The following is a 25917-nucleotide window of genomic DNA, read 5'->3' on the forward strand; positions in this document are numbered from 1 at the left end:
CACACTTTCCAGACATCAAAGTCTTTTCCAAGGAGTCTTCTCTTCTCATGAGATGGCCAAAGTATTGAAGCCTCAGCTTCAGGATCTGTCCTTCCAGAGAGCACTCAGGGTTGATTTCCTTTAGAATTGATAGGTTTGTTCTCCTTGCAGTCCATGGGACTCTCAAGAGCCTCCGCCAGCACCACAATTCAAAAGCATCAATTCTTTGGTGGTCAGCTTTCTTTATGGTCTAGCTCTCACTTCCATACATCGCTACAGGAAAAAACATAGCTTTGACTATTCGGACTTTTGTTGGCAAGGTGATGTCTCTGCTTTTTAAGATGCTGTCAAGGTTTGTCATCGCTTTCCTCCCAAGAAGCAGGCATCTTTTAATTCGTGGCTGCTGTCTCCATTTGCAGTGATCATGGAGCCCAATAAAGTAAAATATGTCACTGCTTCCATATCTTCCCCTTCTATTTCCCAGGAGGTGATGGGACCAGTGGCCATGATCTTAGGTTGTTTTTTTTTAATGTTGAGTTTTAGGCCGTTTTTTGCACTCTCCTCTTTCACCCTCATTACAAGGTTCTTTAATTCCTCCTCACTTTCTGCCATCAGATTGGCTGAAATTTAAAAAAATAAAATAAAATTATGGCAAAAAAACCTGGGAAGGTTTATTGGTGGAAAGGGGAAAAAAGCTATTCATAAGCAGTGTTAAATATGGTCAAAGCATAAAGGGAGGGCTAGGGATACCACAATTAATAAAGTATTAGGAAGTAATAAAGTTTTTATGGACAGAAGAAATCCCAGATTGGGTTGAAATGGAAAGAGATGAGGATATTGGTGCAGTTAACACTTGTATTTACACAATGGAACCAATTAGAAAAAAAAGAGCAAGTACAAAATCCTTACACTTGTGAGAAATTGAAAATATGGCATAAATACATGAGATTATTTGCTCCACCTATATCCTGTTAGTGCAAGAACATGGAAATTCAGCAGAGTTAGCAGAATAAAGTCCAGTCCAGGCATTCCAAAAGAATCACGCACACGCAGGCAGCTTCACCAATACCACTGTGTATTTACAGGCTATATACAGCAGTGCAGTCCGGCAGCATAACAGCATAACACTCATCAGAACAGGAGGAAGTCCATCTACTGTACAGAGTACACATATATACTTATGCACATCTCTCTGTGTCCAATCACATTAGACATTGCATCATACATGAGTCAGCCATCATGACTCAGCATTTGTACATACCTGTTCATGATGGTTGCTTATTTACACACCTTATTCTGCTCAGGCCTGTAAATTTACCTTGACATATCCTCTCTATGCCTCATGCTAGATTATCTGAAATTAAATCAAGAGAGAAATATATACAATTCAAAAACTGGGAAAGAATTGGAATTTATAGAATAAGAGACCTGTTTGATGCAGGGAAACCAATAATTAGACAGTTAGAGGACAAAACAAAGGAAATTAAAATGAACTGGCTACAATTAATACAAGTAAGAAATCTGGCAACTCATTTATACCACAATTCTGGGCCTATCAGAATGCTCACAGAACTAGAACAATATAGTTTAGAAAAAGATCAAAATAAATGGAAGGGAATAACTTCAGTAATATATAAACATTTGGTTGAGAAAGCATTTCCCAGGGGTATGAGATCTAAAATAACATGGGAAACAAATTTGAATATTAATATATCAGAGAAAGAATGGATGGAAAGATGGACCACATATCCATATAAATCAGTATCAGCTAAAATGAAATAAATGGTTTTAAAGGTAGTCTATAGATAGTATTGGTACCTCACAAAACTACACAACATTAATGGAGAAGTCTCAGATAGGTGCTAGAGAAACTGTGGAAGTAAAGGTACAATAGAACACATGTGGATCTCTTGCCCCAAAGTGGAAGCATATTGGTGGGAAATAATTAAATGGATAGAAACAGTTGAATAAAATAATAATAAAAATGAAGCTTTATTGTTATTTTTAATATTTAAAGATGGAAATGAAAAATTATTTAATAAAGACCTAATTGCACATCTCATTAGTGTAGCAAGAGCCGAAATTGCACAAAACTGGAGAAATGCTCAAGATCTTTCAGTACAAAAATTTGAGAACAGAGTCTGGCAAATGGTCCTGATGGAAAAGTTGACCAATCAGATTAAAATATATAAAGGGGAAAATAAAACAAGATAAATTTATGAAAACCTGGCAACCATTATTAACGTATGGAATAAGCTCAAGAAAAGAAGAATGTGAAATGGGAAGTAATTTGGATTGCTGGCATGTAATATTTTAAAATAATGAATCAAGTATGTTAAACTATGAACTAGTGGATGTGTAAAGAAAGATAATGTGTTGATAGACTGTGTAAGCAATGTGATAGTATCATACTATAATGCTAACTTGCATTGCCATACTCTTTCAGAAAATATTGCACTAAAAAGAAAATTGTACTCAATAAAAATTATGAAAAAAAAAAGGTTTTGATGTATGCAGGTTTCATGCAGATTCTTTCTTCACTACCCATCCTAATCGTTTAAAATGTACAGACTTCCAAGGCAAAATATATGTTGTCACTTTTCAGTCTTGAACAATGTTTAGAAAGTTACTTTGGGAGGTTAAAACTCAAAATATGTTCCAGTCAGAGGGAGTCTGGTAGTTGTAATCCATAGTTTCATCTGACAATGCTCAGTGTTTTGCTGCATCTTAATAGTTTCAGCCAATATTATTTGGAGCATAATCTTCACATGCATAGATGGGAAATGTTGAACTGCAAATGTTCTGTATTTAAACATCACTTATCATCATTTGGAGCTCCGTCTAGTCAAAACGAAGCACTTCCAAAGTCCCACTGATTTCAAGGGGAAAGATTTAATCAGACGCATGCCCTTTAATGTCTCTCTTTGAAATCAATGAGACTTTGGAAGTGCTTAACTTTGGCTGGATCATGTTGGATTTTATTAAGCCTCTCATTCATTAGTATAGCTCTGAGGAAAGGGAGAAGTGTTACTTAAGAGTCAAATAGGCACTTATAACTTATTATGAGCTGATATTTATTCTTACCCTTCAGGCAATTGTTGAAAATATCACATTCTTTGGCAAAGTTTTGTGTGTTTTCTGTTTCATGTGAGGGACAATCGTGGTTTCTAGTTTTTATGTAGTGATTCTTGCAAGGAAGAAAAGACATAAGGCCTGAAGGAGAGATTTGTGACAACTTTCCCTTGACTAAGTCACACCCCAGTGATGATGTGGCCAAAAGAACTACACTTATATTAACCCGGTGTGTTGCTGGTTGATTATTTGAATGGCCAGAAACCATGACTGAGGCCTGCAGGTTTTCCTTTCTATCTACAGCCTTTGAGCAACTAAAGGATATTTGGCAGGGATGCTATAAGGTGTGTGTGAGTATAATTTGAGGAAAGCAAAAACAAACTCTAAAGTGAGGGAAGAATATTAGCTCACCTCAAGTTCTAAAACTCCCTTTCTATTGTCTTCCTTTCAGGCCTTGCTCTAGATATTTTGCTCCCTGAGGCTAAGGTGAAAATGGCAATTCCTATCTATTTCACAGAGAGGGGACAAGCAGATTGGCAGTAGATCTTTACTTTAAATGTAGCCGTGGAATGGCCTCCTGCACTATCCTTTAGAGAGACAGCTCTGGGGTTGCCACATCTGTCTCCTCAGCCACCTCCCTCACTTTGCTGAATGGTATGGCTGGCTCAGTTCTCCCTCTAAAAACACTCAGTCATATGAGATCTTTTCCTCATCTTTTTGACAAAACAGTCCTGCTGTAAATAAGCTGAAAGCCGCACATTGGATTCTAACTAGTTAGTGACAGTGATTGACCTAACTCTGAAGTACGTCTATCAAAGAATATTTATTAATTTCGAAAGAGACGCAGTCCCATAGGTATGAAATGTAATTCAAGAAAGGCATCCAGTCCACCCAAGCTGCTCCCAGGTCTCAAATCTAGGCTCTGATATCTCCAGCAAAGTGCCCAGATTTCTTATATACAAGACCGATTGTATGCACTAGGGCCCCATGGTAAAATGAATATTAAACAAGACCTGCAAGGCATGGTCCATTGATATTTTTTGTTTTGTAAAAATCAGATTTTCAGATTTGACAGGCAAACTCATTTGTACTAATATCATCTCATTTTACAATAACCATTTAAACCAGATGAGATACCCCAGATAGATATTTTTATTTATTTCAAAGTCTGTTGTATAGCTGCCTTGAGTCCTTTTGAGGAGAAGGGTGAGAAACAAACAAACAAACCAACAAACAAATACAGTACATTTAAAGTATATTGTGGTGTATTCTAGAAGTATACTGTAGTAGATGTATGCCATCTTCGTGCAGAATAATTCTGATATTGAAATGCTTTTCCTTTCACATTGCAGAAAATACTGACCTCCTGCTGATCTTATTTGTATTTCCATTGTACAATGAACTTGTACATTTTACATTGTATTTTCATTTTATTTGTAACCGTGTTCTTTCATTTCAGCTTAGAATGACAGGGTCATTTACATTTCAAATCTTTTCAGATTTTTCTCTCTCTCATTCTTTGTGCGTGTTAAGGATGGAAAAGAGATGTGTCAGGACTGCACTTCCCCAGGAAAATATTCATTTCACCCCACCCCAAGACTGGAAGTCAGAGAAAAACATCTTCATTTTAATATTGGTGCATTTCTGTGGTCATTCAATATGCTACAAAGAAAAGAAATGCACACAAAGCTGTTGCATTCACTGGGGGAAATGCACAGACTGCAAAGCTCAGATTTGAAAAATACACACAAACATGCATCCTACAAATGATCTCAAAATAAATGTCCTAAATAAATGCATAAATGTCTAAACAAACAAGCAAATAAATTTTGAAATAAAAATAAACACTCATTTTTTCATGCAGGAAGAAGGAAAAGCCTTACACATTAAAACAAAATTGAGATTCTGCATTCACTGTCGGTGCTCTCAGCCTTTGGAACTCTCTCCCACAGGAGGCCAGGCTAGCCCCTTCTTTGCTGTCCTTCCACAAGCAAAGACCTTTCTCTTCAGGCAGGCTTCTCCTTGAATGACTACCCAAGTGATTTGTGCTTTACTGCCTTGAATGTGTTTTGGTGTTGCTTTTATTTACCATTTTTTAGTGTGGTGTTTGTTTGATCCTTTAAAGTATTTGTACAGTTACTGTTTCTAACTTCAAATATTGTCTTTTAATTATGTAAACTTCCTTGGGTCCTTTTTAAGGAGAAAGGTGGGAAATTTTTTTTTCAATCAACCAATCAAAAAGATTGTAAGAAAGAGAGAGAAAGAAAGAGATTAAAATGTTTCATCTATCACTTTCTCTATCAGACAGATTTCCATATCCCAACTTTGTACATACCCCCGAAAGTTTTTTTTACAAAAATATGTAGTCTATCAATCACTCTAGCTGCCTAGAGTGGTCGAAATGACCAGATAGGCGGGGTATAAATAAATAAATAAATAAATAAATAAATAAATAAATAAATAAATAAATAAATAAATAAATAAGCAAGCAAGCAAGCAAGCAAGCAAGCAAGCAAGCAAGCAAGCATACAAACAAACAAACAAACAAACAAACAAACAAACAAACAAACAAATAAACAAATAAATAAATAAATAAATAAATAAATAAATAAATAAATAAATAAATAAATAAATAAATAAATAAATGCAGAATCATGTAGACTCTTCTGGGGGCCATGAAACTCCAGTGTGCCAGGAAAAAAAACATCATCATCATGGTGATGATGATGAGGAGGAGGAGGAGTCAAAGTCAGGCATTTTTCACTCCTATTAACTCTTTCAAGGAAATTGGGACAACTTAAATGTGTATATCACACTCTAGACAGACTGTAGTTGCAAAAGATAGATGTGACTCCAGTTGGCAGTACTCAGGAGAAGTTAGACCAGTGGTTCCCAAAATGTGCGCTGTAGCACCCTGTGGTGTCCACAGTGCCCTTGGTGCTTCCAAACCCAGTAATCCTTTCTCTGTTCCTTCACTGAGCCGGCGATGGTGCTATTGGCTCCTTTGCATTCCTTCACCTCCATGTCCACCCTGTGTCCACTCCTCTTGCTCTGCCCCTACTGCTGCCACTCAAGGGACATTGCAGGCTGAAGAAGTTTGGGAACCACTGAATTTGGCCAAAATATGAATGGATGTGTGTGTGTGTGTGTGTGTGTCAATTTGGATGGAAAATGAAGTACGTACTAAATTGAAAGCAACCTGAGCAAATATTATGCATTCTTTCACAATGATGTATTGTAACATAGCAATGTCAGGAGCAAAATGCGGGTTGAGATGTAATAGTTGACCTCTCACTCATTTGCAATCTGGAAGAATTTTTCACTCGGAGAAATGGGAAACTCTCAATTTCATTATAGTCATGCTCGATCACAAAGTTTAGTCACCGTCCCTCCTCTTCCAGATGAAAATGAAGGAAACGTTTTCTCACAGCTTCTGTGAATCTTGAAGGAACAGCAGATAATGTCAGGACTACCTCGTGGCACAGTGGTGAAACCGCTGTACTGCAGCCAAAATTGTGCTCACAACCTGGGGTTCAATCCTCGGTAGCCGGCTCAAGGTTGACTCAGCCTTCTATCCTTCCGAGGTTGGTAAAATGAGTACCCAGCTTTCTGGGGGGGGGGGGGGGGGCGAATGTGTAGCCTCTATAATTAACTTGTAAACCACCCAGAGAGTGCTTGAAGCACTATGGGGTGGTATATAAGCAGCACGCTTTGCTTGTTTTACCATATGTAAAGAAAGAAATTTCATCCTTTTAAAACAGAAATAAGTGCGGGAAGGTCTAGCCTGCTGGTCACGTGAAGTGGGTTACATGGAAGATACTTAACAGGCCACAGGGTGGAGTCAGTAGAATGAAAGGAAATACTCCCCCCCCCCCATCACTGGCACAGTCCTTTGCAAGTACAGAGAACAGCGGATGGTGTCAGTGCACTCTGTGCCCTCAACATGCACTATGGAATCCTTGATGTTGGCTCCTCCCAATGCTCTTGATGTTGTCGGTTGTTGAATGAAAATTATCAGGTTTAAGTATGTATATATGTTTTGTTTGTTTGTATGTTTAATTTATAAACAACCCCATTAGTGCTGAAGGACTATTCTGGGCAAAGGATTAGAAACAAAGGTTCAAGGCAAAACACTAAAACATAACAGGAATAGCAATAATTTGGCAAGATCATTTGTGACTGCCTCTACCTGGACTTAAGGTAAAGATAAAAGTTCCCCTTGATATTTAGTCCAGTCGTGTCAGACTCTAGGGCGCGGTGCTCATCCCCGTCTCCAAGCTGTAGAGCCAGCATTTGTCCCAAGACAGTTTCTGTGGTCACGTGGCCAGTGTAACTAGACAAGGAACGCCGTTACCTTCCCACCGAGGTGGTACCTATTTATCTACTCGCATTTTTACATGCTTTTGAACTGCTAGGTTGACAGGAGCTGGGACAAGCGATGGGAGCTCACTCCGTCACGTGGATTCGATCCTACAATTGCTGGCCTTCTGACCTTGCAGCACAGAGGCTTCTGCGGTTTAACCCGCAGCAGCGCCACGTCCCTTGCCTTCTGCCTAAACACATGTGTGCCCAAGCGGTCTTAAGAATTAAACATAAAAGATATTCTTTATTATAATATAACAACTGGTTAAACGAAAGAGTTCACTTTAATTTACACTGTGTTACATGTTAGTTTTCAAACATCCAACCTCTCCCCTAAGATACAAAGTAATCCTCTCAGGTTCTAGCCAACTTTTAAAATATGACCTCTCTCCTTGTGATACAATTCAACTCTTCTCTCTGTCTCTCCTGGTCTTTTTATAATTCCTGCTGGATCTTCTGGATTGGCTCTCTTTTTTCTTCCAGCCAATTACCTTATTTATGTTGCTGCTGGGTAAAACAGGTGAAAGTTCCCTCACAGCATTAAAAAAGAAAGAAAAGAGGGAAGAAAAAAAAAACAGTAGCATTGTAGCATTCATCCTGCTCATGAATATTTATGTTGATATTTGCATGTACCAATAGGCATTGGTGTGGCAGAGTTAAAGGTAAATGAGAAGAAAATAATGTGTTAATTGAGAGTTAAGGACATTGACTGGACTTTTATCACTTGAAACAATAAATAATTTCTGCTTGGTTTTTAAATGATACCTCTGTCATTAATAGCGGACAAAGTTGATGTAGTCAACTGGTGGCAGCTGAACAACACATAATGTGCACCTTTGCTTGGTGAAACAACCAAGGCAGGAATGTGACAGGCACCAACAGATTATCACAGAAAAGTGGAACTGGAGATGAAATGCTCAACATGGTTCAAATTGAAAAGCCTCCCTGAAAAACTGTCTCCTAAAAGAATACAGGGAGGGGAACAGGTGTAACTCCTCCAGGAGCTGGTTCAATAGTCTTGGTGCCACCACAGATAAGGTCCCACATTCAGACCTCTTTTGGAGTGGCTACCTGGAGGAGCCTGCCCTGAGACAATCTGGTGGGTTGGGCAGATGACATTGGGGAAAGAAGATCCAACAGGTAATGTGGTCCCAAATCATGAAGACTTTCAATGTGAGTGTTAAGACTTTGAACCTGATCTGGGATGCAACAGGTAGCCAGTGGAGATTGGCCAGAATTGGAATGATGCTATCAAATGTGCTTGCACCAACCAGTAGTCTGGTTGCTGCATTCTGGATCCACTGTAGTCTCCAGGGCAGCCTCAAGAGCAGCCTCATGTAGAGAGCATTGCAATAGTTGTTCCAGGAGATCACCAGTGCCTGCACCAATGTCCTGAGAGAGACTTCATCTTGGTATGGGTGGAGTTGGAGGATAAGCCTAAACTGGTTGAAGTGATGGACATGGCTGTAATTTGGGTGTCCCAAGAAAGAGCAGGGTCCAGAAGCATACCCAAATTAGAAACTTGATCCCTAAATGGGAGGGAAATCCAGTCTAGGAATAACTCCCTCCAACCTTTTTTTTGGGGGGGGGGTCCCTAGGAAAAGAATATCTTGTCACAATTATTAATTGTGTTTGTAATTCTGACGCAAGGAAAGAAACAAAGGAATAATTTCATTGTGTCTCTCCACATCTCACTACACTCCCTCCAACTTTTGGGTTGCAAGATGTAGGTCCCCTCCTCCCCCACCAGTGGAAATTTGCAAGTGTTTTGGTATGCAGTTATTCTAATTTGCACACTTTAAAAACTATTTTTCCCTTAATTAATGCATTTTGTATGCCCTTTTCCACTAACTAAAATGAATACTTGCAGTTTTAAAGACACCTCTTGAGTTGTGCCCATTTACAGTGTGCCCTGCATGACAACCATAATCCATTCTGTCAAAATTGCTGTACAGCGAAATTGTCGTCATGCAAAACAAACAAACAAACAAACAAAACACATTGGAATGCATTGAAAACCGGTTATTGTGTTCCAGTGGGGAAATACCTCATTGTCCAGCGAAGATCGCCCATAGAGATCAGGTGTTTAGAATCGCTGTTTTGCAAAGCTTCTGTCCAGAAAACAGCCATTTTTCGAAGGGAGGGAAGCCATTTTGCAAAGGGAAGCCATTTTGCGGAGCCGGAAAAAGCATCATTTCACAAACAAATGGTTCACGAAGCAGGGATCTAATCCACATAAAGTGAAAAAACCCCATAGGAACCATTGTTTTGCGATCACTGTCGTCATCAAGCGATTTCGTCATCATGCAGGGTCGTCGTAATGCGGGGCACCACTGTATTTGCACATATTTTTAAAAGAGCCTGTTCATGGTCTGCAAGTTTCTCACTAACATTAGGAAACTTGCAGAACATGAATTGGATAATTTTGGATACAGTCTGGTTAATGTGGGTTTCTTTTCCATTGGTACTGGCTCTGAATTATCTAACGAAGACAACAGCCAGGAAGGCCACATCCAAAATTTGGTTGGTAATGAGTATACTTGGGAGGAAATCAAGTTTTCATTGTAAATTCAATTTCTCCTGATACAAATACCTGACTTGTGCATGTGCTCAGAGACACTCTAAGTATAAATCTGCCCTCCTGAGCTGCTATTTTGCATTTAGTTCCAGCTGGACATCAGAATAAAAAGCAAATATGGAAGGCTATATCTTAGATCATGCAAGTCTATGGATTCAGTTTCTGCTTAAGATGAATTTTTTATCGGTCATTTAAAATGTTTAATACTCGCAAGATCCTGATGTCAGAGAAAATACAGTTCTTAAGCAGTTTTGGATAGTTCTTGACTTACGTGTGAGATCTCAGAGCTGTCAACTAAGAGGAAAGCTGCCACACAGGTTAAAAGCCAAGCACCAGAAGGGAGATAGTTTATTTTTAAAAAAGAAACATATGAAAGATGTGGGCAGTTAATGTTCTTGGGATCAGGGCTAGGATAACCACATGAAATGGAAGACAGTGTCCTGCATTTTTAATAACTGCGTGGAAAAGGAAATTTCTGCAGCTGTAAATTGCATGACAGGTTACACCTGCTGAAATTTGTTTCTCCACACAACTATTAAAAGATATTGGATGCCTGTCCTCCATTTCATTTGGCCAATCTAACAGGGCAGGCCAAATATATTTTACGGGCTGAGACAGAGCAGCAAACTTCTTTCCCCCACCTCATCATATGCACAATCAGCAAATGCATTGTGCATATAAGTCAAAAGACCCTCACAAACGCCTCTCCCCACCTGCACCTTTAATAAACGTAAAATAAATACAGACTGAGTAACTAACAATTTACTTCCCTTTCATAACACCTAAAATCTGTTGCTTCAGTTGGCTACCTTATTTTGCCTGATGGAAAGGCTGGCCCTGGATGGTCCATGCAATGACCTTCTCAACCAGTTATAAGTCCCATAGGCTGAAACACGCTGCAGTGAACACAGGCACATGATATCATGTATTCCAGGAGTGCGTGAATTCTACGGAAATGCAGAGGAATTTTGGTGCGAATACGCAGGTGGAACTGATGAAGCAGAAGATGAATGTGATGAGGTGCTCACTGTGGAGGGGAGGGGGAAGCAAATGTAAATAATCCAGAGGGCAAGATGATAGAGTTGATCCGTGTGCCAAGACAACAATATCTGTGAAAACAAATCAAGCTTGGTGCCAAATGAAATCTGGCATCAAACTAAATGAAAAGAGATTTAGCTTCCAAGCCAAATGTGGTATCAAATCAAGTCTCTCCTGGCTCATCCCCAAATCGAAGCTGGAGAATGTCCAAGTTCATTAGAAAAATGAACATAATTATGGTAGTGCTATGTGGAGGGCACAAGGAGACTGAAGGGACAGTGAGGCTTTCTGGTTGCTCTTTTCCTTAAGATGCAAAAATCCCAAAGTCAGTGGCTAATGGACTAATAGAAAACGAATTCATTCATATGCCCCCCAAACTACTAAATAATCTTGTCCACTGTTGCAGCCAAGCAGAATGTTTGCTTTAGCTGTGTTAGGAAACCAAATCAATAAAACTAATATTAGAGGAAAGGAGTTCATCATCTCCTTGTGGAAAGATCCTGCTTGAACATGCTGTACCTGGGGACTATATGATCTTAACCTGACATCATCTTCTTCGTAGATTAATTGGATGGACTATACATTTTATTTGGACAGGAGAGATAAAAGAGATAAAAGTATGTCTTGTTTGGACTAGCAGCTAAAAGATACTTTACCTGTGTAATATCAACTGCTCTTTGGGGCCTATCCAAGAAGCGTTGGCTTCTCATACACCTATTTCAGAAAAGAAAAAAAAAGAATCAAAGTTACTAATTAGTCTTCGAAAGAGCCATAAGAAGAGTCTTCCAGCATAGAAGAACACTGGTTGGAGGGTGAATTATTTGCAGCACACATGCAAATTTTTTTCTAAATACAATGAAAACAAATTATAGGCCATAATGCTAGTTCTTGAGCAAGGAAGTACAGTATCTGTGGGGCTAGATATGTAGCCCCATGACGTCTATTCTGTCACCTGGGGGGGGGGCTTCATAGAGATTTATATATTGCTGTGGAAGTATTGTGCTAAGCTGCTCATAATGCCCATATGTGCTAAACCCTTTTCACATAGGGTATTATGTAGGGGGTGATAATCACATTTCTACTAGGAATGTCGCTTTACTGCGATTCTACCCCCTGGCACCACAATGCAACATGGTAGTGATAGTGGTGGCTATGATGGTGGTTATGGTGACGGTAGTGGTGGTGATGATGGTGATGATGATGTAGAGTGGATTGTTGTTGAAAATCCTACCCTTGAGAGAGAGCTTGAGGTAAGCATGTGGGTTGGCTTACCATCATGAGCCTTTTGATCCGCTCTCATTATTTGCCTTGTAAGTGGCTTTTCAACGAAGGTAGCACTACAAGCCATTTATCAAGTGGCTTTTACCGGTAGCTACTTGAGTTACAGAGCAGAGTTCAGAACTTTTCAGGTAATTGCTGGTTGATTCCTTACACAGAGAAGTTAGTAAATTTAGACATGGAATATAGAAAATACACGATGTTTCACAGGAGCTCTCCCGACAGGATAAATTCGAAATATATTAGCAAAGGGATTGCAACAGCCATGTCTATATGGATTAAGGAGAGCTCCATTCTGCTTTGTGGGTCTTTTCTATTTTTCCTCTTCCTTCCTCATCATAACCAGAAGTGACAGAAATTATTTACTTCAAATCCATATTGAATTAGGCAAAAGGGTATTTTCTGGTTTGCCCTTCTAGTTATTTCTTCTGTATATAATTCACATGGCATACAGGCAAGTTGTGGATGGGAGAAATGCAGTATAATAGATGTGGATTCCTTTCCTTAACTTTTAGGGTAATGTTAGTGTGACGTTTTAATCAAGACATCCTTCTGAGCTTTCCTTGAAAGGCTCTTCCATAGGGTTGAGCTCAGACTTTTGGGCTATGATCTATACTTATTTTCATACGGATCATTCAAAAGTTAGTTGATCTTTTTTCTTTCTTTTAAAATCTATAAATAACAGTGCTCACAGACTTCATGACAACTAGAACCTCCACAAAAATGCAACACTGACTAGTATCGTTGGAATCACTTTGTCATTGTCCATTTGTCTTTTTAAAATAATTTTTTAATCATACGTATAGAAATACAAAACAGAAAACTAAAACTTGAGAATAATAATCCCAATAACAACAAAACATCAAAGCTAAACATCCATACTACACCTACAGATCAGAGATTTCACCATTGTCTCATAATGAATATCATAAAAGGATTCTAGTGAGCACTGATCCTCCATAAACTATTTCTTCCCCTAAATTCCTGTCTTTTCCTGGTCCCAGATATACATCAGCTTCCAGCTTTCCTTTACAAAGTGTCTTGGTTGATCCCGTAGTGCCTCTGAAAGCATATCTAGTTATGCAATATCCACTACCTTCTTTAATAGCTCATCCATCATTGGTATTTCTCCATTCTTCCATTTTTTGGCCCAGAGTAAACTAGCTGTAGTGTATATACACGGTAGACTATATTTTATTTTCTTATCAATAATATCTAGCATTACATTTAATAATAACATTTCAGGTATAATCACTGCCCATTTCTAACTCCAATATACTGTATTAATATACATTTAGGCCTTTAAACCTGAAATTCTCTTTCATGTATAATGGAGAGTATTGGAGTGATTCTATCTTTACATGTAAATCCTGCTAGTGATTTACATATACATAAGTTATATTGTGGAGCTCACTGCAGCAAATTGGCACTAACTAACAAGATGCCAGTCATGTTGCAAGGTATGTATCCATGTACACATAACAGGTGCATGCCTAGTAATGCAACGCTTGCTTTTTTAGTTAGTGCAATTTGCCACGGTGCATTACACAATTTACCTTAAACACCTGTGAATCTAGTGCAGAAATCTGGCCATGATTTTGCACTATTGAAAACACATGTGTGCATTTTCAAAAAAAACACACATGAGCATGCAACAATACAAGATCTTTAAGGAGAAAAAAAAATTATGACACATGAATGTCACTTTTTAGGTTCTTCTTGTCTTATGCTCAGAGAATGACCCACATATATTTGCTTGATTTGTTTTGTGATCGCTCCATGCAGGAAGCTCTGGAAAGTCATGAGTTATTATAAGTGACATGCTCAAAGAGATGGTTCTATGACCTTACATTTCTGAACTGAGATATAATGTACTTTAATGGCTTTCTGCCTTATGTGCTTAGTTTAACATTGAAATCAAAAGCCAGTCATTTATTTTTAGGCTATTTGCACATCCTGTCCACACACACCAGCACTGGTTAAGTGCATTAAAGATGAGTGATTTAAATATATAGAAGCCAGTTCTGAAGTGGAAATAATACACATGTGCATGCTCACACACAGTCGGGTATGTTTTAATATTAATTTTAACCTTCAGGTCTTCAGAGTTCTTGCTGTCATTTTCCTAGTCAAGTGAAAATTCCCCCTATTCTGCATACGTAGTTAAAAAATATGGCCTCCAAAAAAGATTTTTAGCATTACAATTCTTGGAAAACTGTAAGAAAAAAGCAATATAAGTAATATTAAAAATTTCTGTATGCTTCAGGTTCCATGGGAGAGATATGTGAAGACTGTTGTGTATAATCTGTGGGGCCACAGTGGTTCATGAGGCAAATGCACCTGGTCCATTATGTAATGTTTTCCAGCTTTCCCCAGTCTTACTAATCGTGGAGTCCCATGTTTATCACAGTTATCTGTACAATCCTGCCAAGTAGTAATTTGCCAAAACTTTCCCATACCACGTTCATTGCCTTTAAAGAGTGAGGCAAATTAGGAAGTCTCCATTATAAATTGTACAGTTCAGCCGGCTGCTCTTTCCTTTCAAGAATACAATCCTTCCTGGTGGTTTGTCTTGCTTTAGGATTGGCGAGGGGCTGTGGGGGGGGGCGAAGGGCTCATGGGGATCCTGAGTGCAGTTCAAGCAGAGTCACTTGGTGTCCTCAACACAACGTTCACTAGAGTCCCAGAAGCTTGTCTTTTTTCTCCTGCACTAAACTGGAATCCTTTCCTGGGAGTTGTTAGGTCAGCCAGTGGATCAGTTGGTGCCATGTTGGCCTACCTAGCTGCACAGCTAAGTCTGCCCTACAGCCATTACAGAGCAGTTTCTTCCACCCAATCTCAGGACGAGGACCAGTTGTGTGGTATACATACCTTTGTCATCCAGCTAAAGGGATTGGACAGAGGTAAAAAAAGAACAGCCATGTTACTGTCTTCAGTATTTATTGCCTGTGGCTGTTGCCTCTGTTTGGTAGAGCTGACCTTGAGCATTCCTTGCTGTGTATGGATTGTTTTCTTACAACAGAAGGAATGGGCAAAGTTTCTGCAGGTTTTGAATAGCATATGATCTCTTAGTAGTCAAGCTATCTGGCTGTGGAGTCAGATGTTGAGAGTTCAATTCTTCACTGTGCCTCCTTGACAGGGACTGGCCTCGATCATCCATAGGATCCTTCCCAGCTCTGCAGTTCAAAGAAGATGATGATACCTGTACATGCAAACCATGCTAAATATAGCACAAACTTTTCTTTCTGACCTCATGCTGTTGCCAGAGTGGTGTCCTGGTCTGTGATGAATCTGCCATTCAGCCTTCCGGGATCAATGGCATGTGGGGAATGCAAGGAGGACAGCCATTGCCATGGGGTTCTGTGAAGTCACTGGCTGGCATGGAGGGTTGGTCCGGAAACGGCAGGCTAGCAGACCTGAAGGAACAGCTGCTGGCTTCACCCACAGTTTTGCTTCCCAAGTCATACAGCTCTCCCTTGCTCTCTTTAATGGTAGTGGGTTGTTAGTGTTTGGTGGTGTTTTTTTTTTTTTGTGCTCATGAGTGGTTTCTCTCTCTCTCTCTCTCTCTGTGTCTCTGTGTGTGTGTGAGTGAGTGAGTGAGTGAGTGAGTGAGTGATCTTGTCTGTTATCATACCTTTGCAGGCAGTTTGGAGCATTGGGATGGATCCAAGAGGCAGGAGGCCTGCATGCCTTGGTAATAGAGGAATCCTATTAATGGAGCAGGGCCATGGCCAGGGTTAGCCTGGGGATCAGAAGCCCAGCTTTATCCTTTGAGTGGCAGTGAACCATGGAGTGGGATACACCCATGTAGTCCCCAAGATATTGCCATTCCTGGGTTGCATTCCTCACCCCCCACTTCGCCGGCTGGGGGTCTAGGAAGGAACAGTAGTTTGCATCAGGGCACAATCTGGTCTCTTGATGAGCTGGATCCATTCCCAATGTTGTGCCATGAAAACCGCTGCTGCTACTAATAAAGTTGTGACCTTTTCCCTCCAATAAACTGATGTGGGGTGTGGGGTAATTCAGCTGCTAACTGTGGCTGCTCTACTGTAGGCCAGCAAAGAATCCACAACACATGTTAAATAATGGCTGAAATCCAGAGGTATATTGCAATTAGGGTAGGCCCATTGAATCAACAGAATTTGTGGAGTTGACTCGCCAAGTCCCCTACTGGTTCAATCGGCTTGCTCTAGTTGTGTCTTAACTACATTGTAATTCATGGAGCTAGGTTTGGTCTTGAGAGCTGACAAGCTGCAAGTGGACAGAAGGCATGGGCAGTGGCAAATAGGTCTTGGCTTACTTTAATAGATGGCCATTTGATTGAGTGCTATTCATAATTGGTTGACAGTTGGTGAGTGAGACAGGTTCATTCCTGCTCTCCAGAAATCTGCTTTTATAAAAGGATTCAGAGTCACATTCACAAGACTTGGGGGGGCAATATCTTTGTTGTTGTTGTTGTTGTTGTTGTTGTTGTTGTTGTTGTTGTTGTTGTTGTTTGTTAATTTCTCCACCTAACTACAGGAGATGAAAGAAGTAACTTCATTAAGGACTATTCAAAGTATATTAATACTTTCATGGGGCCCTATAAAAGCCCCATCACTGATTTGATTTGATTGGTTCTAGCACAGTTTGTATCTGGGTAATCTGGAAAAAAAATGCTTTTGTTTCCTAAATTGTCTTCCTATTGTAACTGTATGGTCTTCCTTCAGTGGATCGTATGTTTATTATGGCTATAGAAGTAAAATGGAATCTATTTTTCACTGTGTGCAATTTAGTCATGCATCAATACATTTTTAATTAAAAGAATCTGACAGGTATAATAGCAGAGAACTCAAAATAATTTTCAGAACGAGTCTGTTTCTTCACAGACAGGTAATCAGAATCTGTCTTGGACAGACTATGGGTGTGTAATATTTTATTAAGATATACACTGGGAGATTTTTTAAAAAATATTTTAGTTTTAAATCATCATAGTTTGCTGTATGTTTAGAAAAGTAACAATGGGGAGTCCTTGGCAGAACAGAAATAAGGTTACAAGACAACTAAACAGCTGTAGGATACCATATATCTCCGGTTAAACGCTTGAATCACCTAGCCATCTTGCTGGTGGGATCAAAATAACAGCAGATGAGAGTGATGAAGATCTAATTTAGTAATGAAGTCATTCTTCTCCCCCCAAGGTTACCTGAGACAGTCTGCCTGGGGGAAGCTAGCTCACAGATGACTCCATTCATGTATTTCCAATGATCACACTGAGAGTTCCTTTCCTTTCCTTTCCTTTCCTTTCCTTTCCTTTCCTTTCCTTTCCTTTCCTTTCCTTCCTTCCTTCCTTCCTTCCTTCCTTCCTTCCTTCCTTCCTTCCTTCCTTCCTTCCTTCCTTCCTTCCTTCCTTCCTTCCTTCCTTCCTTCCTTCCTTCCTTCCTTCCTTCCTTCCTTCCTTCCTTCCCCTGAATTCTTTTTCTCATGCCAATCCTTTATGTTTCCAAAGTTCATTGCAGCACAAGGTCCCTCTGGACCAGTGCGAAGCTTCCGGTATGGTGCTTCTTTGCCTGCCCATCTGGAGAGACACAGCAGAGAACCTTGGAAGGACAGCAGGCAGGGTGAGCCTTTAAGAAGGGTGCCTTTGCTTGTGCGGTCCTCTTTCCCTGCCACAGCTTGCTAGGGAGAGGATTGCTGCATCGGAGTCAAGTGGTTTTGCTTTTGCTGCTTGACTTGACCAGCATTTTTCTGAGAGCCTCATGGGATTTGGGCTGTGCATCGGCACAGCCCCAAAGTTTCGGGAGGGAATTTAGTTATATTTGATAAATAAAAAATTAAATAACAAAAATAAATGAATCAATGGATTAATAAATAAAAAATAAATACTGCTAGGGGTAGGGGGGATAAGGACCCCACCTGGCAGCCACATGTTATAAGGGTAGAACAAGGGGAGCAGTGGAGGCAACAGGAAGGGAGAGTGGAGGCAACAGGAAGCCACCTCCAGGTTCTGCTAAGGTACAGGTTTTAGAAATGTGGCTGCATGGTTACCCAGATAGGGTGGCAGCCAAATATTTACTGGATAGTTTTAAATGGGGATTTTGCATCCTTGCCACAGGGGATAGGATGGCCACCTTGACCAAAACCTTGAGATCAGTCATGAGTCAGGAAGCTACTGTCAGGGCAAAAATCAGCAAAGTGGCAGAAGGTAGAGTGTTGGATCCATTTTCTACCCCACCAGTTCCGCATTTAAGGGTATCCCCACTTAGAGTAGTGCCAAATAAGGTTGAATAGGTGAATTTAGACTGATCCATCACCTCTCCTTCCCAGCAGAGGATTCACTTAATGATGGGATCCCTCAAGAGCTATGCAACGTGTGTTATACATTGTTTGACACCACAGTTCATATGGTAATAGGTCTGTGGGATTGGGGCAGAGTTAGAGAAATCTGACATCAAGTCAGCTTTTAGGCTTTTACCCGTACACCCAGATAACTTTCTGTTGTTGGGTTTTGCATTCGAAGGAAAGTTTTATATGGATAGGGCACTCTCAATGGGATGCTCCATATCATGTTCAGTGTTTGAGACATTTAGCTCATTTTTGAATGGGCCCTCAAGTGTAGGCTGGGGTCAGTGCAGGTAGTCCATTATTTGGATGGTTTTTTATTTTGTGGGAGACAGGGCATCACCCAATGCTGGTGCCTTATGAAGGCTTTTCAGGAGCTCGCTCAGGAACTTGGTGTTCCTTTGGTGGAGGAACAAACAGAAGGTCCCTGCCCAGTTCTGACATTTTTGGGAATAGAGTTAGTTACTGTTAGGCAGTCCAGCCGACTGCCAGAGAACAAAATTGGGGACTTTACTCAGCACCTTAGGGCCGTGCTAGGACAACCCAAGGTAACTTTAAGGGAGCTTCAGGTTTTGCTTGGACACTTGAATTTTGCCTGTAAAGTTGTGGCTCCAGGCAGAGCCTTTTTGTGTAGGCTATGTGATGCTATAAAAGGCCTCAATAAGCCACATCATCGATGTTCGATTTCGGCTGGCATGAGGCAGGATTTAGTAGTTTGATTGAGGTTTTTGGAGGGGTTCAATGGCATCTCATATTGGAGAACAGAACTGAGTGATACATGTCTATCCTCTTTGCAGAGGAAGGATGTGGTAGTGTCAAACAGGCATGTTGTAATTAATCTTAGATCTAAAACTGATCAGATGAGAGAAGGTCAAGTCATAGTGCTGGGACAATGTTCCATTGAGGCAATTTGCCCTGTTAAGGCAGCAATTGAATATGTGGGGTTCAGAAGAGACAAGGAAGGGGTTTTCCTGAGATATAAGAACTCGTTGTTGCTCATGAAATATCAATTAAGGAAGGTCATATTTCAGGCCTTAATAAGGACTGGGATACAAGGTTGGCAATTTGGCACCCATTAATTTCACATAGGTGCAGCATCTACAAGAGCCGCTTTGGGGTATGGCATGGAGGATGTTGAAAAGGTGGGATGATGGTCCTCCATCAGGTACCATGGTTACATATAACCATTGCCACAGTTGTAGGTCCTGGCATGTGTGTGTGTGTGTGTGTGTTCTTATTGTTTCAGGTTCAAGGAATTGGTTACCTGAGTTTGAGTGCATTTATGTGGCCACAGCTACGTGTTCTGGGCAGCAAAGTATGCGGGTTGATCCAGCTGGGGTCATAATCTGGGCTTTAGTTTGTGGGCCATGTTGGAGTGGAGGGGTTGGAGAGGCATGCTCTGGGACAAGTTAATAAAATCAGCATCCCAGGGTACTCTGGATGTGCCTTCTGACATTGTGTTAATCCACCTCACTGGCAACAACTTGACCCAGCGTGGTGGCAAGACATTGATATTACAGGTCATTTCGGAACTCCATGCATTTGTGTTGCACTTTCATGGAACACACATAGTGTGGTCAGCGATCCTACCTTGGATGGTATGGAGGGCCAGATGCCACCCCAGGTGCATTGATAAGGCCTGGAAGGGAGTGAACAGGGAAGTTGGCAGGGCCATTAGGGCTCAAGGGGGGGTCAGTTATTTTGCATCCTGACATGAGAGTTAGTTGCCCTGAGTTATACAGAGAAGACAGGTGCACTTATCTGATCTAGGGCTAGATTTGTTCCTTTGTCATGTACAAGGGGGCCTTAGGGCTGAAATTTTCAGCCTGGTGGGGTGCTCGGGGCATACAGTGTAGCCCCATGCCATGGCAGGTATTGCAGCCCTGTGAAGCATGGGTCCAGAAAACACAGGGCAGCCATTTTGCGAAGCCGACAATCAGCTGTAAAAATCGTTGTCTTGTGAACAAACAGTTTGCGAAGCACAGGCCTAATCAACGTCCAGGGAAAATCCCCCGTTGGAATGACTGCTTTGCAAATCACTATAGCGATCACAAAAAGTCATTGTTATGTGGATTCATCATTTAGCGGGGTTGTCGTCTTGCGAGGTACCACTGTATTTATCTCTTGTATATAGGTCTGTAGTTCTATGTGCTGTGTAGTGCTATGCATCGTGACTCTCTGCATTTAACTAGATTTGTGCTATGAGAGCCAAGATATTTCAGTTATATAATGAGAACTTAACGGCTTGTAATATTGAAGTTTCTTATTTTTTTTTAAAAAAAACTAATATCTAGTTTATAAATCCTGGTTATAATTTTTGAAAATTATTAGTCACAAAATATTACACCACAGATAGTGATGGCTAGCACTGGGACACATAGTCAAGGTTGTCTCACCAAAATAACCTAAGCTGTGTGTCTTTTCCCAGTGATGCTCTTATTCTTAAAAGAAATAATTTTTAAAAATCTGTGTGAATTCATCCCTTAGCTGCAGTAGGGTTTAGAGCAGAAGTCAGCAGGGAAAACTAGCTGTTTGCCTGCTTGTAGTAAAAGGGATATTCCAGGGGAAGGAATCTCTCTTATAAATTAAATGACAACCTCAAACTTAGTGAAGAGGACTGAGGTGGTTATCATTTGGTGGTGGTACAGGCCAGGTAAAAGAAGGTGTGTTGAATGCATCACCCACACTGGCCAGGTTGACTTAAAAACAGACAGGTTGGCAACCTTGCAACAAGTTCATTCCCACAGAAACTTTAGGCATCTTGTTGTTTCTGTAGAAAATGAAGGCATCAGACATTTCTTCCATTTATGGATCCTTAACTGTCTTTCAAAATAAGTTTTCCTAAGAAAGTGCGCTTTCTTTATTCCATGTCACCCTGAGCCTAGCAGTGTCGAGAAAATGTGAAAATAATTCATAAAATGTCCTAGCTATGTCTAGATCCATTCTTTCTCTTATTTGTTTTCTCTTTCAAAAGTCTTCATTTGTTGTAAAAATAAGGAGAACGATGATCATAGTCTTATGAACATTGTTTTTGGCATTTCTTTAGGCTGAACTAATGGCAAAAATCATTTCTCAAGTTAATCCTGGGCAGGATATTCACAATTGACAAAGTATTTCATGACAACTTGGGAGCAAGGCAGAGAAGGCAAATAATGCATTGGTCTGCAACAAATGTTTCTCTGTTCCTTTGGGGGAACGAAGATGTATTTTATGGAAGCGAACTTTCTAAATGTGAAAGGACAAACACAAAAGAATGAAGAAAATCCCTAATTAAATGAATTAGAGAACAGAAGCCAGAAAATTGTGTTTCTGTTCTGCCATAATACACTTTGTAACCCTGAGGCCATTGTCTGGACAACATTCCGAAGTATAAATGAACTCTGACTCTGGCGACTTTGAGACCTAACAGGGTGAGGGTGGGGAAAAGTTTTCCCACAGAAGCCTTAAGGGGAGCACTTGACATTATATAATTGCACAAACAGGGAAACATAACAAAATGACATTCCATAATTTTGTTTTGTTTTTCATATTGATGGAACATAGTGAAAGTATACTTTTTAAAAGTTGCATAGCTTTTGAGCTGGATATAACTGCAGAAGCATTTGGGGGAAACATATGTATATATAAAGACCTTTCCTCTCTCCTGTTTCCCCTTGCAATATTTACAGATTTGAAAATCCCTCTAAAATACTGTATTGCTAGTGAATGATCTTTCCATAATAGATCCATGCATCTATAATCATTTTCATATTTTCATCTTATATTTTGCATTCATTTTATATTTCCATTCCTATAGCTTTTTGGATTCAGACTAGATTCACCAAAGTCAATGGAACTTAAGCTGTGAGTATCTTACATTCCATTGATTTAGAATAAGTTTTAACTCTAATTATACTAAATCTGGATCTAAACCACAGTGTTCAGAGTGAATGCTATTCACAAAGTCACAACTCTCCCTTTTTCTCTCTCCCACACATACATACCCAAACCCCAATAATTTTTCTTGAGAGATTAAAAAAAGTAATATTTATTAGTATCAGCATTAGTATTAGTACTGTACTAGGAGTAGTATTAGTATTATAAATACCCTTCCAGTTTCTCAGCACTACTAATGCAGGAGGCTTATATGCTGATTTCTCATGTATGTACATCCTTACACATTGTCTAAATATGTGAACTTTCCTCACATTTCCTATTGAAAAAAATAAGTTTTCCAAGAGCACATGTTTTTAGTTGCACATATTTACTACTGTATAATTCAAAGGGAGGAAATTTAAAAAGAACCAGATATTTACAGTTTCTTCTCAGTGATGGGAAACTGAAAAATATGTGCACATTTCCATTAATAGGTTTACAGAGCAGAATAGAGGCAAAGAGGCGCTTGAAGGCAGGAACCGTACAGAGACAGCAACTTAGGTTTTTTCCAGCACCTCGGAATTCAGCTAAATCTAGTAAAAAGAAAAAAGAAAAAGAAAAAAGAAAATCTCTCTCTGTTTGGATAGACAGTCGCAAAACTGTTTCTCACAAAATTGTGTGCTGGAATTGGCTTCTCTCCCATATCCAAGATGCAAAGCCAGACAATTTGTAAGAACAGTGTTAACTTAATAACATATGATCCTGTAACTTAAAATTTCAGCACAATAAAACGGCAGTGCACCTTCCACATTCAATAATAATAATAATAATAATAATAATGATGATGATGATGATGATGGTGATGATGATGTCCCCATGTCAATAATTTAAATACAATTGGGTTGGACTACCATATTTCAGAACAAGCAGGAAAAATCAATCATCTCTTATACGTGGATGACCTAAAACTATATGCAAAAAGTTCCACAGAGAAAGAACCATTGCTAACCACAGTGCAAATATTTCATGAAGATATCCAAATTAAATTTGGAATTGGCAAATATGCAGCTCTGTCTATACACCAAAACTAGATGGAATAGAGTTTAATTATGACAATATTATAAAATCACTATCAAGTGATGAGTATTATAAATACCTTGGAATACTAGAAGCAGATAACATTGTGTACACAAAAGTTAAAGAACTGACAGAAAGGGAATATATCAAAAGACCACAGAAAATTTTAAAATCAAAATTAAATGGTGGAAATACAATCAAAGCCATAAACAAATGGGCCAGTCCAGTAATTAGATACCAGCTGGAATAATAAATTGGACTCAAAACGAACTAGAAGAATCGGATTGAAAAACAGGGAAACTAATGAACATGCATCATACACTACATCCAAAAAGCGATGTGGATAGATTATATTTATGATGAAAAATTGGAGGCCATGGATTACTGCAAATATAGGAGGTAGTAGAGGAAGAAAAAAGAAACCTAAATAATGATATCAGTACAAGCAGAGAAAAATTACTGAAAGCAGTGAAAATGGAATTTTTTTTGAAAATAACAGAAACCAAGGCTCAATATAAGAAACAACAATTTGTAAAGAAATTAAACAGCTTGAAAAAATAAACCACTACATGGACAATACCTGAGAAATATTGATGGAAAGCATGATCATAATTCAGCATGGACATGGCTAAAACTGGGCACCCTTTAGAAAGAAACTGAAGGCTTGACTTTTGCTGCAGAAGAACAAGCACTCCAAACCAACGTGATGCAAGCTAAGATCCAAGGAGTTAGTGCTAACAGCAAGTGTTGACTCTGCCAAGAAAAAGACGAAACTGTGTCACATCTCATCTGTGACTATCCAAAGATTGAACAAACAGATTACAAAGTTAGACATGATAGAGTGGCAAGGTTAGTGCACTGGACATTATGCAAAAAATATAACTTGCCAGCCTCCAAAAACCCATGGGAACATCCGGTAGTGAAGGTGTCAGAAAAATGAGTCAAGATCTTGTGGGATTTCTGGATTCAATTGGACAGGCACCTTGAACATAACACACCAGACATAGTAGTAATAGAACAAAGATCTATTGCAATTCCAGGAGATGCCAGACTTGAAAATAAGGAATTGGAGAAACTAGCAAAGTACAGAGGCCTGGCAATCGAAACATCTTGCCTCTGGAAGAAACACACTTCAGTGGTCCCTATAGTCACTGGGGCTTTGGGAACAATATCAAGAAATTTCATACAGTACTATAAGCAGTTGCAGATCTCAGAAATTACACCATCAGAGCTACATATAACGACAATACAGTATTAGGAACAGCATACGTACTGTGTCAATATTTAACAGATACTTACTGTAGGTTTTTGGTTAAAACCTGTATCTGTTATATAATACCAGTCAATGTTTTTATAAATTTGACTGTGCCTGGAGTTTTTGAATAATAATAATAATAATAATAATAATAATAATAATAATAATAATAATAATAATAATAATAATAATAATAATAATAATAATAATAATAACAACAACAACAACAACAACAACAACAAGAAGAAGAAGAAAAAGAAGAAGAAGAAGAAGAAGAAGAAGAAGAAGAAGAAGAAGAAGAAGAAGAACAACAACAACAACAACAACAACAACAACAACAACAACAATAATAGTGTGCTGTCAAGTCAATTTTGACTTATGGTGACTCTTTTCAGGGTTTTCCACATAGAGAATATGCAGAAATTGTTTGCCACTCCCATCTTCTGGGAACAGCCTGGGATTGTGCAGCTTGCCCAAGGTCTCACAGGCTGGCTCTGTTCACAGGAGGCACAGTGGGGAATCGCAATCCAAACCTCTGGCCTCCCAGCCAGATGCCAAACTAGCTGAGTTATCTAGCTAGCTTACTGCAGAGTCTCTACCTCTCACAAAATATCTTATCCCTAGTGTGAGACAGAGTGATAGCAAATATTTTTTCTCCACCTCGGTTTTGGCAATTTGCACAACATATGTGTGTGCAGAATGAGTGTCTTTTACCTTTTGTGAAGCTAACCGCACACAGGCACAGGCACACATATGCACACTTACACAAAGCAAACACAGCAGATCCGTCACAGAGACACAAACAACCCATTCAGTATGACTAGATTTACTGTGTTACTTTTTTCTGCCATGCTGCACATATTAGAGAAATGCACAAACCTTTGTGCCTTCTCTTTGAATCTACCCCTAACACACTCCTCATATGGCTCATGCTGAGGAGAAAAAATTGCTTTTAGGTTATTTTGTTTACCATGTGAAGACAGATCAAGTCGAAGATTCACTTTCCTACTAACACATCCTAATTAAAACAGTGATTGTGTGGCTGCTGCCGGAGAAACACCGACACTAGGTTGTCTCAGGAATGTTAGTTTTTAATTTACAC

The sequence above is a fragment of the Pogona vitticeps genome, chromosome 1 (assembly GCF_051106095.1).
Source record: "Pogona vitticeps strain Pit_001003342236 chromosome 1, PviZW2.1, whole genome shotgun sequence".
In the NCBI taxonomy this organism is placed as follows: Eukaryota; Metazoa; Chordata; class Lepidosauria; order Squamata; family Agamidae; genus Pogona; species Pogona vitticeps.